Source organism: Prunus avium, chromosome 1 (genome assembly GCF_965620075.1).
Source record: "Prunus avium chromosome 1, drPruAviu1.hap1.1, whole genome shotgun sequence".
In the NCBI taxonomy this organism is placed as follows: Eukaryota; Viridiplantae; Streptophyta; class Magnoliopsida; order Rosales; family Rosaceae; genus Prunus; species Prunus avium.
The window spans coordinates 21,468,161-21,472,907 of NC_142284.1; the positions used below are offsets into that span (position 1 = coordinate 21,468,161).

General features: G+C 36.4%; 1 long non-coding RNA gene across 9 annotated transcripts; it reads left to right on the forward strand.

The window, feature by feature from the left end:
- Window positions 1–939: 939 nt before the first annotated feature.
- On the forward strand, window positions 940–3,472 carry LOC110767384 (uncharacterized). 9 transcript variants are annotated; one of them, XR_015835512.1, is made up of 8 exons: window positions 941–1,402; window positions 1,602–1,822; window positions 1,999–2,075; window positions 2,208–2,294; window positions 2,376–2,453; window positions 2,572–2,652; window positions 2,763–2,835; window positions 3,003–3,472. It is a non-coding gene; the product is annotated as an uncharacterized LOC110767384 (long non-coding RNA). The 9 variants fall into 9 exon arrangements; XR_015835510.1 differs by having other exon boundaries at window positions 2,020–2,075; XR_015835503.1 differs by having other exon boundaries at window positions 940–1,402; window positions 1,602–2,294; window positions 3,003–3,080; window positions 3,234–3,472.
- The last annotated feature ends 1,275 nt before the right edge of the window (window positions 3,473–4,747 follow it).

Sequence of the window (4,747 nt, forward strand, 5' to 3'; positions counted from 1 at the left end):
AAACTTTCTCACCTCCATTCACCAAACGCCTTTCTTCCTCAAGCGCCTCCGACTTTTCGGTAAGTCCTCTCTCTCTCTCTCTCTCTCTCTCTCTCTCTCTCTCTCTCTCTCTCTCTCTCTCAAGTGTTTCCTTCTGGCTTCTCTTCTCTTTTTCTCTGAATCGATGTCCATATTCAAAATTTGTTTTGTTTGAATTCCTCTTTGCTTTTTCTCTGATTCTTCCTTGAATTGAATCTGTTTCTTGATCATTCTCGAAAACAAGACATGGGTTTTGCATATTTGATCTATTTTTCCTTTTTCAGTTAATTGAATTTTATTCACAAGATAATAATTTTCTGTTCTTATATCTGCTGTTTAGTTTTTGTTGGAAGTTAAACCAAGTCCACCGAATTCAAAGCCACATTTAATATTTTATTCACTTTGTAAAAGCATGCCCATGCTTTATGTAGGATATGTTTTGTTTATTGGCTCAAGGAGTGGTGCTACTGTGGCTAATTTTGCATTAGGCATACTGTCGGCAGTGTGCTCTCTTATGCTTTTTTAAATTTGACAAGCTACAGTTGCAATTCTTTACATTAGTAACAATTGAGGTATGTGCTGTTAGACATTTTCGTACATCTCAAGTCTTTCAAATTATATATATAATAATAATGTGTTGAACCATGCTAATTATTCCTATCATATTTTATATACAAGACTGTTGTAAATAAAAAAAATAAAAAAAAAGTTCTTACGTAAATTCTAATTATGTGATGACTATCCAAACAGGTGAAATTGTAATTTCTGTCATTTCTTAAATTCCGCATATATGAATCCAAACGCTGAAATTTGCAATTGACGGAATTTTTAAATGATGTAATTGGAAATTCCGTCATTTACAATTTCCATGAAAATTAGAATTACTTCATCCAAACACACCATTAAGTTTTAAATTTTCACGGACAGCTCTCTCTCTCAAACACTCACTCTCGCGACGTTTTCAGAAATCGCTCCCTCTCTCTCACTCTCAATTCCCTTTCTCATCTTTGAAAAGCCATCTTGGTTACGAGCTCGCCGTCCAGGTCACAAATCTCGCCATCTAGGTCACAGATCTCACCGTCTAGGTCACTGAGGTCGCCATTTTGGTTTCAATATCGCGATAACTCTCTAGCTATCTTCACTCTGGCTCTCTCAACGACTCTCTGTCTCGATGGCTCTCTGTCTCTCCATCTTCCTCTCTCCGTCTCTCTCTTGATGGCTCCCTCTCCATCGGCTCTCTCTCGTCGTCTATCTCTCGATGGCTCTCTCTTGCTGGCGCTATCTTTCTTGTTGTCTCTCTCTAGCTCACTGTATCTCTTCGCTGGCTCGCTCCATCTCTCTCGCTGGCTGGCTCCATGAGAGCCTCCCTTCCTCCATTCCACAGGTAACAACTCTCCTTCTCTTAGGAATATTTTCTATAATTTTTGAAGAATCAATTTCTATATCTCTAATATGATTTAGGGTTAAAATATTTGGGTGTTTAATTGTAAATTATCTGGGCAATTTGTTATATTTTTTTGTAAATATTTTCGATTTGTATAGAAATTAAGGCAACTTTTTTTTTTTTTTTTCTTCTGTTTTAGGGATTTATATATGTGTGAATATGTGTTTGTTCCTCCATTGTTTATGAGATTCTGAATCAGAGAAATCCATTTGATTGAAGCTTGGAAACAAAGCGTCTATGGAGAACTGATTTTGCTTGTGATTGTGTCGATTTGAGTTTCTGTTTGGATGCTGTGAAAACTGAGACAAAGGGATTTAAAAAAGGGGAGCATAACTTATCTCGATTGGCAGTTTCAATGTGGTAAGTTAACTTTTGTTGGTGCTGTTTATATGGTCTAAGTCATGCTTAGCTTGAGTTGTATGCAGAAGTGTGGGTGGTGCTTGCATCTTATGTTATTCATGTCGAGATTTGAGTCATAATAGTAAAATATGCATAGAGAAATGGAAGTAGCACTACTCCAACTAATTTTATTTTAGTTTTTTTATTCCCAAATGAAGCTAGACAGGGCTACATATCCCCTTATTTCATCACCAACCAGAAAAATCAGAAATGTGTAAGTTTTTAGTTTGACTCAGCGATAACTATATCTTGAAACTGTTAGAGGGCTGCTTGTTAAAGTTAGCAGCACCTCAAGTCCCTTTTTGCTTGATGCTCATTATCTTCAAACAACTGTATGTGCTGATAGGTATTGGAAAATCCTCTAATCATAATCCATGAAAAGAAAATCTCAAGTATTAATGTTGTGGTTAAAGTATTGGAGTTGGCTTTGCAGGTTAGCATTTCTCTGGTTAGGTTCACTAGTTTTTTTTTTCTTTTTTCAATTGGTTGACAAACTTTTGCTCCTCCTTTTCAGAAGCAAAGGCCTTTGCTGATTGTCGCCGAATATGTGGAGAGTGACCTTATTCTAAATAAGCTTCGTGCTAGAATCAAGGTTTGCTTTCAGTTGTTTTTATGCTCCTGTTTGAGGTTTTTTTTTTCTTTCCTATGTAATCGTTTGGTTCTTTGTGTAGGGAAGTCAGCTTTTGCTAATCTAATGTGATTTGCTACAGGTCTGTGCAATCAAAGCCCCTGGTTTTGGTGAAAATAGGAAATCCAGTCTCCAGGATCTTGTCGTTCTCACTGGGGGTTCTGTAAGTTTATTTTTCTTATTATTAGCTTTGTATTATTATTACCTGACCTAATCAAATGCATCTCTTTTGAATTTTCTCGACCTGGAAATGACATCTCTTTTGTATTTTAGATTATTACTGAGGAGAGGAGCTTGGTTGAATCTTGACAAAGTGGAATTGAATATGCTCGGCACTTGCAAAAAGGTGAGCTTTGATATACTTGAGGTTTTGTTTTCGTTGTTGTCAGTCTAACCATGACATCTAGTTCTTTGATGAGGAGAATTTTTAATGGAGTTTCCCATTCGATTTAATTATATTTTTCCATATCTGGTTTTTCTTCCACTCTCCTAACGAATGGGGTAATACTACAGGTCACAAATTCAAAAGATGACACTGTAATTCTTGATGGTGCTGGTGACAAGAAGGTTATTGATGAAATATCTGAACAGGTTACTGTTGCTTCATTGTGAAATAGTGTTAGTCCAATTTGTAACTGGTGTCATCAATGGTTTGCATTTTGTTATATATTTCAAAACAAAAGTTATAAAAGAAAATGGTTTTCCTCTTTGTTAATTGAGAATCATCCGCAACTATGATTTCAGATCTGCACATAACCTGTTGCTGATATTGCTGGGAGGGGAATAAAGCAGCTTGGAAAATGTGCAAGAAGGCAAAGCCAACTCATAACAAATTGATGAAGTTAAAATCAAATTAGCAGAATTTGTGAGCTCCATTATTTCTAATTATAGGTAGGAAGTATGTATGTAATAGAACAAAAATTGGTTGACTGTGTAATAACTATTGAATCATCAAGTTTTATGAAAGAAATAATTTTTGAGTGTATGTATTCATTAATACAGCATTATAATTGGTTTTCTAGTTAAAATTGTTGTATAGAATCATAGGAAACAAAAAACTAAAAATGTAACAGCTTGGGAACTTATTAGACGACATATTTAAAGATAATAAAACGATGGTTTTATTGGAAAAACCGTCGTCTGTACACATTATCAATGACCTCTTTTAACATCATACTGTCTTCTTTATATACAATCAACGATGCTTTTTAACAAAACCGATGTCTTTGGATATAATAAAACACAATTCTTTTAAAAAAACCGTCGTCTTTACACCTAATAGACGACGGTTTTTCTCAAAACCGTCGTCTACATATAATAGACGACGGTTTTTTTAAAGAACCGTCATCTATTATATGTAATAGACGACATTTTTTTTGAAAAACCGTCGTCTTTACAAATAATAGACGACGGGAATTTACCGTCGTGGTTTTATGCATCAAAAGATGTCGGTGGATTTCACGACGGTTGAAAAACCGAATACATGACGGTGGATTACCATCGTCTATTGCAATTTTTGTAGTAGTGCAATCTCATAATTCCAACATAATCAAAAGGGTATACTGGTGATTTACCCCCTGAACTTGTACCTAACTTTTGATTTGCCCCCTATCCTTTTTTTTTTAGAAAATTAAGGATATGAACTCTCTTTTTTCGCCAATTTCCCCCATACTGTCTAAATTCTCAACATTTCATCCAATTTTCGGTTAAATTATTTTATTGGAAAAAATTGAAGAAAAAGAGTAAATCTAGAGCCAAACCCCCCTCCCTCAACCTGAAGAACCCAGTCCTCCTTCCTCTTCCTCCTCCTCTTCCCCTTCCCCTCCTTCCCCTTCCATCTCCCTCACCCTCCCCCTCTGATCTATCTCATCCTTCCCCTTCCGTCTCCTCCCTCCCCTCCCCTTCCTCCTCTTTTTTTTGCCATATAAACGTTCGTGATGGTGATCATTCCAATGTGCCAAATCATTATCCCCGACCAAAATATCATCTGCAAGCGTCTTGTCCGGTAGCAAATCCATTGGCTTCAAACTCTCCTTTCCTATTTGTCTAACTTTATTCACAAGATCAAACAAATCTCAAGACACTAAACCCAAAAGCTCTTGCGGCAATTTCACAATTTTCTCTTCCAACTACCCAACTTCAGCTCTCAATTCCTGCACCTGCTGCAAAACCAAAAACTGCATGTCCCCTTCATCCTTCCCCAATAGCTCAAACCCATCATTGTCCAATTCCTCACTCACACCATACACAGTATCCTG